Here is a 12,711-nt window from a genome sequence, read left to right on the forward strand (position 1 = left end):
TATATATATATATATATATATATCTGTTTCATTCAAATATTTTCTCATATTACTTTTAGTAATATGAGCAATTTGAAAAAGGAGTGCCTTTTTTGTTTTCCTAGTCCTTATTTCCTGTTTTTTCATTTGGTGTTAGAGTAAAAGAACTGTGAGTCACAGCTGATCACAAATGTTCATTTGAGAAGAGGAGGCCAGGTCACTGTCTTCATCTGATGACTGAGGTATTTACTCATTTTAATCTTTCATTACTTTCTTTTAACATCCAATTGACCAGTTTACAATTCAGTGCATGTTCAAGGTTCATGTAAACCCCCCTCTTGTTGATGTTTGCAGATGTTACACTTTATATGGTGCCCTTGGAAGTCCCCCCCTGGGAGTTGTCAGAAATTAACTTTATCTGGTCTTTAATTATAGAACACACTCCCTGACGCATTGCTCACACATCCCTAAACCTTAAGTTCAACCTCCATAGCCCACCCCCTACCTCTGTCATTTTCAAAGCTATTTTAGGAGAATGTGTGATTATCTGTGACATTTCTTGACATGTGCCTCAAGGCTGAGTCTTTCTCTTCCCTGTCTTTGCTCTCTCTTTTTCTGTCTCCCCCTCTCTATTTTTTTTTCCTGTGTCTTGCTAATCAAAAAGCCAAACCATGCAGACTGCTCAAAGCAAATAACAATCCACCTTCCGTAGATGTTTGAAGTTGACAGAGCGATTGCAGCGGCAAAAGAGAAAATACTCTCTGATCGTTTCTAGTCTTGAAACAAACACAATATTTCATTCTTTTTTTGAACACTTTTATTTTCTTTATTTTGTGTGTGACTATATCTATCTATATATATCTATATATATATAGATATATAAAGATATATCTATATATATATATAGTGGTCTAAATTAGCTTTTTTGGTAGTGTAGCTAACTCTCCCTTAAATTGAGAGATGTGAAGATCAGTCATCTGTGAGAGATGTTGAGTAATGCTGCTGCTCCTCCACATGAAGAGGAATCAGTTGAGGTGGTTCAGGCATCTGTTTAGGATGCCCTGCATGCCTCCCGAAGGAGGTGTTCTGAGCATGTCCAACTGGTAGGAGCGCCTGGGGAAGATCCAGAAGATGCTGGAGAAACTAGCAAAGACTGTTCCTCAGTTGGCCTGGGAATGCCTTGGAATCTTCCCAAAACAGCTGGAAGAAATGTCTGGGCTTCTCTGCTCAGGCTGCTGCTTCCAGGACCAACTCTGGAACAAACAGAATATGGATGGACGGACGGACGGACGGATGGACAGACAAAGGAACGGACGGACGGACAGATGGAAGATTTTAGGATTTTTTTTTTTACTTTTTACCTTTTTTTACTTTAGACTTTTCATTTACATAAATTCTTAGATTTTTTTTAAATTCCTGATTTATCTTTGTAGTAGATGAGAGTGACAGAGAAAATAAGGTGATACTTTATCCTCACTTTACTACACTTATTTTTACGCTCTTTAAAATAGGGCACCAGGTCAGTTGACTCACCAATGACAGATTATTTATTTATTCACCCTTTAATGATCAGAACTCAGTCACTGAAATAGAATTGGTTCATTTTCATGGCACTCTTTATCATCACAAATTAATATTTACCCAAATGAGGAGACAGAATTTATCTTTGAAGTTTTATTACAAAAGCACTTGATCAAAAATAGAATATGAGCAACATAAATAACAAAGAATAAAAAATTTGGATTAAACTAGTTTAAAGAAGTAGTTAAGTAATTAGTTATGTGGAAACATCCATCCATCCATTATCCCTACCCACACTCACCCAGCACACACTTTTTACCCTGCTTTCTTCAGGCAGGAGGTTAAGGAGCATTAAGTGTAGAACCACTAGACTGAGGAACAGCTTCTACCCTGAAGCTGTTAGACTCATAAATCCCTAATTATGATTATAATTGTGAAAAAAATAATAAATAAATAAATAATCACTGTAATGCCACTGGGCAGCACGGTGGTGCAACTGGTAGAGCTGCTGCCTCTCAGCGAGCAGGTCCTTGGTTCAAACCCCGGTCCAGGGGCCTTTCTGGGTGGAGTTTGCATTTTCTCTCCGTGCATGCGTGGGTTTTCTCCGGGTGCTCCGGTTTCCTCCAACAGACCAAAAACATGCATGTTAGAATGATTGGTAACTCTAAATTGTCCCTAGGTGTAAGTGAGAGAGTGAATGTTTGTTTGTCTCGTTTGTCTCTATATGTGTCCCTGTGATGGACTTGCGACCCGTCCAGGGTGCACCCCGCCCCTCACACAGTTTTTGCTGGACATGGGCACCAGCGACCCCCATGAGCCAAAATGGAAGAAGCAGGTAAAGATAATGGATGGATGGATGGATGGATGGATGGATGGATGGATGGATGGATGGATGGATGGATGGAATGCCACTTTGATTGGTGATATGTGCTGCTGATTATTTCATGCTGCTGTATTCATTCGTACTCATCTACTCACAAAGACTCATGTTCGTGCTGCTGTTGTTCGGCATATTGTTTGCACTATTAAGTATTTAACGTATTTCTTAGTTTATATCTTAGATCCTTACATACTGTTTTTTTTTACACTTTATATTTTTGCTATTGTTGGAAGTAACTGGGACCCTGTGTACAGAATTTCGTTCCACCTCATGTACCACATGTGATGCGAATGACAATAAAACTTACTTGAACTTGATCTTTTGCCTGTTCCGAAGTCGGATTGTGGATGCAGCAGCTTGAGAAGGGAAGTCCAGACCTCTTTACACAGCCACCTCTTCCAGCTCTTCTGGGAGGACTACCAAGACATTTCCAGGCCAACCGAGAGACATAAGTCTCTATCGTGTCCTGGGTCTTCCCAGGGGTCTCCTCCCAGTCTTAATATGTGGAAACCAGTTTGTGAATCAATTTTAACTTGTAAAAAAGTACAAAAGATACTAAAATCAGAGCTCCCTCTCTTCATTGAGCCGATACACACTTTTTTTTTCTTTTCTTTTGGCCGCTCCCTTCTTCAGGGGTCGCCACAGCGAACTAAGTCGCACAAAGACTTGGCAATTATTTTTTCACCGGATGTCCTTCCTGATGCAACCACAGACCACCGAGCTACCACAGCCCTCTGTGTGGAGCAGAGAGCTGCTGTCTAGGCTTCCCGGGGGAGCAGATGGTGGAGGTTAAGTACCTTGCTCAAGGGCCCAGAGTGGGGCAAATAAGGGTGGAGGCAGACGTGTGTGTTTCAGCATTCCCAACCACATTTTGATGATGTTGGTCCAGGAAGTTGAACCAGCGACCTTAGTTCCGATCACAGGCCCATCTTCTCTAACCTCTGCACCACCACTCCCCAGGTGATATACAGTATGAATGAATACAAATGTATAAAGCATTCAAAAGTAGTTAGATTGTAAAGAGAAGAACCATACATAATAACTGGATAACAATAGTGTGAATTCTGAATCAGCAACAAGCTGTTAAAAGCAATTCACAGGTCACTTTAGACATATGTATGAAATTTAAAAGTTTCCTCCTGTATAGTTTGTGATAAGGAAACTCATTACTACAACAGCCTCATGTGTGCTTCTCCTATGTCACCAAAAATATATGTTGGTAAATTTTAGTTGGGATTTTTAACGTGAAGCATTTTCTGTCTTCAATTCATTTTCTAAAACTAATATTTGTGAAAACAAGAGCAAAACATTGTGGTATAAAGAAGCTGAGCCTGTAAGTGACAACTGGAAGAAAGTCAACAATTATATTAAAGAAGGTTGAGACGGTGAGCAGTGAAACATTGATGAAATTTTCTATATACCTTCCCTCAAAATGTTAGCCATGTATCATAGCCAGAGCAAATACCAAATAATGACATAATTAATCAGATCATGTATGTTTCCCTTCTTTCATTTTGTTCCTTTGTGCAGGAGTCAAATGCATGTAATCACTTGTTCTGTAATGTAATCTGATCAGGGCCATGTAATTCTTCATTTTGCAACAGCTCCCTGGAGCAATGGATCTGAGAGCGAGATGAATGTGGCGGAGGCTCGGTCCCTCTTCTCTCTGCTTCTCTGCATGCTTTGTTAAAATGTGCCTCCTCAGTGTGGTTAACCGCCTGGCTGGGGAGCTGCTGGCAGCCGCATCTTCAGGGCGAGGCAGCATCTCTCATCCTCACTTGTCTCTCTGTGTATCCGTTCACACATCCATCCACGCTTGTCTTTTCTCCTCTCCCGCCTCCTCATCCTCCCCTTCTTATCTCTTCCAATCAGCTATCTTGTGTCGTCTTTATTCCTCCATTTCCCTTTTTCTCCTCTCGGTTTTCCTTCCCCATCCCCCCTTCCCCTCTCCCTCCAGTTGCGACACCAACCATCAGGTCCCATCTATCTGTGTGTACGTCAGCAATTAGAGCATCGTGGCAGCCAAATGCCAGCCATGTCCTCAAGCTACACACACACAGGCAAACACACACACTCAAAGGCTATGCCCTGACAAAACAGCAAGAGAACAAATCACACCATAATTTATAATCTGGCTGTGCTAAAATCTCATTATATTACAGGCAAATGGATTTGGTGGCATGCACGAGTGAGGAGCCAGTGTTATAAATTCCTTCAATCATAAATTATTAAAGGAAAGATAGAAATGACCGTTGTCTGTCCAGATTAGCTGTAAATCTCTCTCAGAGATGGTTTGTATAAGGAATTAAGTCTCATGCGGCGTGAACAACCCTCAAGTGTGTCGCTTAAGTCACATGGCTGGTGTGAAAAGTTAGGCATGACCCCACAGTTCAAATTACAAGAAAAAGACGAGTCCTGCAACTGAAATGTGTCTTTAACACCTGCCAGACTACAGAACAGCTCAACTTGTCTTCTTGTGTAAATTTTTGCTTCTATATGAACTCGGCCGTTTCATTCCTATCACTTCATTTCAGCCCTCTAATTTTTGAAAATGTGTCTGAAGTGACACAAAGTTGCAGCGAACACTCTGCCAAGCAGAGGTGGGTGAAAGCATGCTGCCAAAGGCCAGCCCCAACCCTTGGCTGTCAGCTCGGCTTTGTATTAAGCCCGGTGCCATTTCAGGTGAGAAGTCAGGGGTTTCATAACACGAGAGGTGACTCAGATGCCGAGAACTTTGAGAACAGAACGCAGCCTGGTGGAAACCAGTAACAGAATGTTACACGCGTATTTCATGTCACAGAATTGTGGGATTTCTGACATATACTGTGCTTTCCTCTGAAAATAAACGAGAAAAGTTGGCACATACCCAAATTAACTATAGGAAAGTTTTTAAAAAAGCTTTTCTTCATTCAAGTGTTTTAATCCACTAATGATTAAAGCTTCATCAAGACACAGTTACTGAAAGCCAAGAGCTCAGGACGTCCAGCAGTTATTGTCATTAAATATGTTTGTTTTACGGTGTAAAATCTAGTTTTATTCAAAAATAAACCAAAATGGGCCAAAATGAGCTCACCCGTGGGCCTGATTTAGCCCCTGGGCCACCGGTTGAATAGCCCTGACAGATTGTCTTCCTCAGCCTTTTATAAATGACTTGTCTGTGATTGATGGTTGAGTTGTGACAATTTTTGTGTGAAATGTGACACCAACGTACAAAAAGAGAAATCTGTATACCACATGGCTGAAGACTGCTGGTTCCTTAAAAAAAAAAAAAAATGAGTACAAGAAGTCATTAGTTTCCTCTGCAGTGAACATACTTAACAAGGATCCTGTTTAAACACAGCCTTACATGATAATAATTGTCTGCTGGGTTGTCTCCATATTTTTATTGTATCATCTATTTTAGAATCTTTTTAATTGGGTTATCAAAGCTTTTTAACGTTTTTAAAGTTTTATGACATTTTTTTTAACTTGTGTTGTTTTTTTATGAGCCAGATGTCAAAGACAAATCTCCATTTCCTTGAATGTTTTGGACAATAAAGTTATATTGAATTGGACTGAATTGAACTGAAATGAAGTCAGCAATGTGAGGTCATCAACACTGATGCAGATGCTGTTAAATATTGTATAAACATAACTCTGCAGAGAAAGTTTGCTTTATGTTTTTCATGGTTCAATATGTGAAACCAAACCATGTTTATTGTGTTTGTGTTTTTTTTTATTCATTTCAAAGCACACATGACCGCCCCTCCATAAAACTGAATTACTTTTCATCAGCATATTTCAACTATTTGAAAGGCTAATATCATTTTTTTATTATTATTTTATTATACTTGGCTACTATATTTGGGGAAATTTATTCTCTGTATTTTGTCCAGTGCACATGTGGGCACACGTGAAGCAGAGGGCAGCCGTCTGTGGCACCCAGGGAGAAGATGCAGGTGAAGGACCTTGATCAACGCCTCACGGTGATGTAAACGAGGGTGGAGGCAGGTGTGGGCTTTACTTTTCCCACCCATGTTTTTTGTGGCTGTCAGGGTGTTCAAACCAGCAACCTCTTGGTGACAGGATTGCTTTTTCTAACATCTGCACCACCACCTCCACTGTAGTGGACTAGGCCTGATGTCAAAACTGACCAGATGGACAGAAACTGTCATTTCATTGATTTGCATCCAGAAATACAGGTTGATCGATCCTGAGACTTTCTTTCTTGAATTAATCAAGTGGAAAAAGACAATTCTCTATGATCATTACTATTTTACAAATGTTTTGATAATCAAATTGTGTTAGTTCAAACAATGTTTACATGTTGAAGTGAACTACTCATTTTTATTTACTTAAACAGTAGTAATGATTCTTAATCCTCAATTCAAAGAGAAATCAAGTTAGAGTATGTTACAGAGTAATGATTCAATTTCTTGATCGTCTGCTTTGAAGTGAGCAAATTTGTAAGTGTGTCGGAGTTCAAGTTTCGGTCAACTAAAAAGTTTACTGAAAAGAAATGTCATGTTTAACTTTTACAGCGAGATACTAGGAGTAGAGACGCCACTAAGTCTGGTTTTCTCCAACTATCTTTCTGTCTGTTCTTAAACAATCTGAATCTTTTCCTTGACTTTTAATAACACCTTACATCACAAACCACACCTCTGCTTTGGTCCATCGACCAATCAAAAGCTCTCAAATGAACCGGAAGTAGAGCCCATTTAAATGTGGCACTCCCAAGTTCAACAGTAGAGTTCAGAGTTTTGGAGTTCAGAGTTTTTGGAATCCAGAATGCAGAGAGTTTGGGAGTTCCTGAATGCAAACGCAGGCATTCATGGAAGCTGCTGTATTAGAATCAAGCTGAACCAGAGACAATTTTGGGAATTATAACTTCTGTTTGGATAACCTCACACGACTCTCGAGGTATTTAGCTGTTCTCACGGAGACGCTGAACAGTGGTTGGAAGTGAGACTCCACGCCGGAACTGATCTATCTTCAGAAAAGGTAAAAGTCGACCTTCACCAAAAGTGTACTGTTGGGACAAGCTGATTTCCAAAAGAGCGTGCTGTTCTGGTTAAAACAGACAAATTCCCTCACACATCTCTCTGTAAGATAAATCTGAATTTTCCATCTTTAAACTCTCCTTTCTGCTAGAAAATTAATCCAGATGTTTTCATTAATGTCTGTGGTGAAGCAACGGAAAACCATGGCCGTATGGTTTTCCTGGTTGTAAAGCTGATTAATTATGTTGTTATTTTCATATTCTGCCAAATTAATGTAAATGTTTGATGTTAAACTTTGATTCTGTAAATAAATGACCTCCATTCATTTTGATGGGTCAAAGATAAATAACGTCTCACGTTACATTTCTGTTAAATTCAAAGCACGACATCATACGGTCCAGAAAGATGAGTGAACCCGTTTAATGTATGAACATATCTCTCCATATGTCATACTACACCACCATAACATTTAAAAGTTCAAGTATGATTAAAGCTTTTGTTCTGCTTGACATGGTAAAGTGCATTCTTTTATTGTCCACTGAAAGGTGGGCAGTGATGTCACCTGTGTCTGTTTGCAAATTTTAGTTTGTCTTTTAGCAAAATATATTGTGAACCACTAGACACATGTATTTAAACTTTCAGAAATTAATGTAAATCTATTACTGATTAGACATCAAGGTTCATGCTCAATAATCCAAGTAAAAAAATCCAACGATGTTCAATCTGGTCATCTGGACAGTTTCTTTTAGTAATTTATTTTTTCCTTATTTTGTTGAGAGACATTACTCCCTCCATCCAAAGGGCTTCATCAGTCCGAGGAGTCACGAACAAACTGTTTTCCCCACTGATCGATACACTTCTACAGTGGACCAACCAGTAAGAATGCTTTAAACCAGTTGTGTTCAGTTAATTACACTTGCTGGGTGAAAAAGAAGCTTTAGATCAGATGATCACCAGTCCAAAGGAAACCACAACTGGTTGGTCCACTGCAGGAGTGTACTGCTTAGTGCTGATAACAGTCTGCTTGTGACTTCTCAGACTGATGAAGCCCTTCGGATGGAGGGCCAAACATCTCACAACAACAACAAATAAACTGTCCAGATATCACTGATTAGCTTTTGAAGTCAACCCGATTCAAGATGGCTCCACCAGCTAAACAGCAAAAACAAAAAATGGCTGTAACTTTGTCAGTTTTACAGATATTGAGCTAACATTTGTTGTAGTAAAAATAATCTGGGGGAGTGGTGGCGCAGAGGTTAGAGAAGGTGGGCCTGTGTTCAAAAGGTCACCGGTTCAACTTCCCGGACTGACAACATTAAATATGCGTGGGAAAGGTGAAACACTCACACCCTCCACCCTCATTTGCCTCACCCTGGGCCCTTGAGCAAGGCCCTCAACCCCCAACTTCTGCACCCCCAGGTGCCCTAGATGGCAGCTCTCTGCTCCACACAGAGTGCTGTAGCTCGGTGGTCTGTGGTTGCATCACATCCAGCGTAAAAACAGTTGCCAAGTCTTCATGTGAGTTAGTTCGTTGTGGTGACCCCTGAAGAAAGGAGCAGCCCAAAGAAGAAGAAAAACAAAATACAATTTGTTGTGGTAACACAGTAGCTGAGCGTCATTCCCATTATGTACATGTCTAAGACTGGGCATGAGCTGTGTTTAAACTACGTCTATGCATTTCTTCAGTCTGACTGCGTTATTTAAAGGCAAATCATAAAAGAATAAAACGAGTTTGTCTTCTCTAAAGTTGGAGCTACTCCTGTTCAAGACTTGCAGCTCATTCCATCAACGAGTGCATTCAGGATTTACAGGATTCCGTTAACTCCTGTCACCAAAGTACTCTGTGAATTAAAAGTGGAGAGAAGTCAGTTCAGAGGCTTCAGCGGTGGAACAGGTGCAATCAAAGCGCTTCCTAGTCAATACACAGAGGCACCATTTTAAAACATCAGGGGGTTGGACGAAAGAGTGGCATTAGACTTTGAATGGAGAAGGATCTAATACATGGATGGTCCTCTTCCTCAGTCAGCCCATTGACTCCAAACTGAGCCTATTAGCAAGACAACACACCGCTAATGGCACTGCTGCTGCATGGAGACCACCCAGCACACACACACACAACACACACACCTCCCTTTTCACTTTTCCCACGCTATTGTCACTTTTAACACGGATATAATATAGTGTGAAACCTGATCAAAGTGTTGGTTCCAGTAGAAAACATTGCAGTCTATTGGGGTTGAATGCTGTGTTGTACTGGTGGAGTGAAATAATAAAAACTGGGTAAAAAATATTTACTATAGATGGTGAAGGTACAAAACTCAATGGGAGGAAATGTTTCACTATGGGGCATATAGAAAAATCATAGATCAAACTTTACATCTTGGTTTGGAAGCCAGGACTCATGCTGAAGCTGTGAGAGACATTTTTTTTTTTAGGTTTGAATATTTGTTCCCAAAAGTGAGTCTTTTAAACCTGCAAGTGGTTTTTTTTTTTTTTCAACTCTGTGATGTTGTGTTTCTTGTTCAACATGATGAAGTGATTTGAAGTGACAGCAACTAGAGTCGTTTTTAAATTTCTGATTTAAAAAAGGAATGGTTTTGCTGTTGGTTCGGATTGACGGTGCTGTATCCTGGATGACTGGGAACTAATTAAATCTTATCCCAGTTTTTCTAAGAATCTTTTGACGTTTCCAGTAGGAATGTTCAAAACCAGTTGTGTTCAGTTAATTACACTTGCTGGGAGGAAAAGAAGCTTTTGATCAGATTATTATCACCAGTCCATAGAAAAACTGAAGTTTCGTTCCGTGTGTGACCAGCAGGGGGCGCAGCGTTGAAGAGACACGAAATGTTCTCTTTCATTCTTCTACATATACACACGCACGTGCACGCACGCACAGCTTGTTTTGTTAGGTGGTCAGGTCGTCAAAGGCTTTAAGACACAATCACAGGTTTGATATTCTGCTCTTCTGATTTCACCTTTAATGATGAAAACTCATGAAAAAGTAAATGCCATGTAATTATTTAATGTAAATAAATAAATAAAAACACACAAACAGATGCTCAAGTAAACAAAACAGTATTAGTACATGTGTGCTTATAGTTTGGAGATTTTTTATTTTTATTTTTTTTTTTTCCCAAATGGATAACTTTCTGTTTGGGTCAGTCCAGGTGCAGAATGATGTTCCACTTATTAAAATAATAATTCTGATGTTTGACTCGCGTCATTTTGGTTTGATCTCGCGGGTCTTGAGTCGCAGCAGCTTTAGTGAACTCTGTCTCACTAACTTCACACTCCAAGTGCGCACTTTCTGAGAGTGTCTGCTAGTCCACTTCTTTTTGTTAAGAGGTGGACTTCATTGGCTTTATGGCAAATAGCAGTCTCTCCAGCGAGTGAAAGAGGAAAAAACAGGGGAGTGGGGGGAAGGGGAGGGGGGGGGGAGGATAATTCATTCACTTTGCGCACAAAGCGCAGTGGAAATCACCCAGGGGAACGAAAAAACGCCAGACAGAGGGGATATGTGGGTGGGGTGGAGGGGTGGTGGTGGGGGGGGGGGGGGGGGGGTGTCTGGAAGGGGGCGGCGATGAGAAACAATCCCGTTAAAGTCGCAGATGAGCACAAGGCTGAGAGAAGATGCTTTATTTTATTTTTTACATCGTGTTTTGGTTGTTTCTGGATTTGAGCTCCATCCAGGACTGTTTTTAAGAGAATGTAAAGATTGTCCTCTCCTACAGGTGGGGTTGTTGGGTGGGGGTGGGGGTGGAGGGTGCACAACATGCTTAAGTAAAATAAAAAAATAAAAAAACTTTTTGCCTTACTTTATTGAAAGAGGGAGAAAAGTTGATCTGCATTAAAAGCTGTTTATAATCAAAGGACCCTTGAAGAGACGTGTCGGAGCCGAGCGCTGCGCGGCAGCACTGCACCTCCGGGCGCCCTGGACACCCCTCCTCCTCCTCCCTCCCCCTTCCTCCGCATCCACCCCCACTCTTCCAGTTCAGCCTCGCGCAACAGCCCAGCCTCACACACGTCGCCTCTGAGCACCAAGTCCCCCCCCACCCCCCCTCCGACACACACAAACCCATCAGCCCCTCCACCGCTCCCTGCGCTCCCCCTCTCACCGAGTGTCCCTCCTCTCTGTACCAGCGGACGGCTGCCACGCGCGATTGTTGCCACTGATACCCGCGTCTGTGGAAAGTCAGCCTCTGTGTGCGTGCGTCCCTCTGTGTGTGCGTGCGTGTCCCTCGCTCTCCCCGTCCTCCTCTGGCTGTTGGTAAACTAACAGGGAGGTGTTAACTACATTTTGTGTCTTTTTGCCGTTCCAAAGCGCCTCCTGTTGTCGCCGGTGCCAGACTGGGCCGGTGCTGCTGACACTTCAGGCGCGCGCCAAACTTTTTCCAGCGTGTTGTGAGGATAAAACAGAGGAAGCAGTAGAAGAAGCCGGAAACAGAGCCCACTAGACGTGGACCGAGCCACGGAGAGGTGAGCAAAACCCACTCTGTTTGAAGCTTTTCTGTTTCCGCTCCGTTCTTTCTGCGGAAGCGCAACTTTCTCCGGGATGCTTTGGGGGCGCGCGCGCGGGGTGGCAATTCTGCCACGACAGTTTCTGGACCCTGAAAATCCACGGATGACTTGCGTGATTCCGTGCGCGTTTGTACATTTGATTATATCTTTGTTTAGATGTGTGAAGTTCCCTAAGAAGTGAGGTGGCATTGCTTAGGTGGTGCGCGTGTCGGTGCCAAACGTCACCAAAGAGCCTCCACTCCGCGTGACCTGGTTTGAAACTAAAATACATGTTTTCCTTCCCGTTTAATAAACTTTTATTCCAACTTGGAGCTAATGAAGCAACTTCTTCTCTGCAGGAAGAACAACTAAAGTTTCCTTCAGAGATGTCCAAGCCAAACATTTCATTTGTCTTCCTGCGTGGTTTATTTTAACTAACTGAAACGTTTCCACGCGCGACCTTCCAGGAGCATTAAAGTGCGTGCTGCGTTTGGAGCCGCGCTCCGGCCTCGTTAGATGAGCTTCAGACTGAGTGTCGTCACGGAGCAGATGTTTATGAAGGAGTCCACATCTGGCTGTGAAATAATTTACATTTTTATTTCAAGTGATGAGTTTCACTTATTGAGATGGTGAGGAAAAAAATAAAGATTTAAAACAATAAAAACTTTCAGGATATAAAGATGACGCAACACGACTTGATAGAATTTTTAAGCGGTTCAGTCTGACCGATCGCGCGCACACGCATTTCGCTTGACAACACGGTGGAGAAACACCTGTCAACTGGGGAGCGACTATAATTTACATCACCGCCCTTAAATAAGCAGGGGCCCCTCCACTGGAAATCCCAGGGGG

Source organism: Nematolebias whitei, chromosome 9, assembly GCF_014905685.2.
Source record: "Nematolebias whitei isolate Nwh7 chromosome 9, NemWhi1, whole genome shotgun sequence".
Lineage (NCBI taxonomy): Eukaryota > Metazoa > Chordata > Actinopteri > Cyprinodontiformes > Rivulidae > Nematolebias > Nematolebias whitei.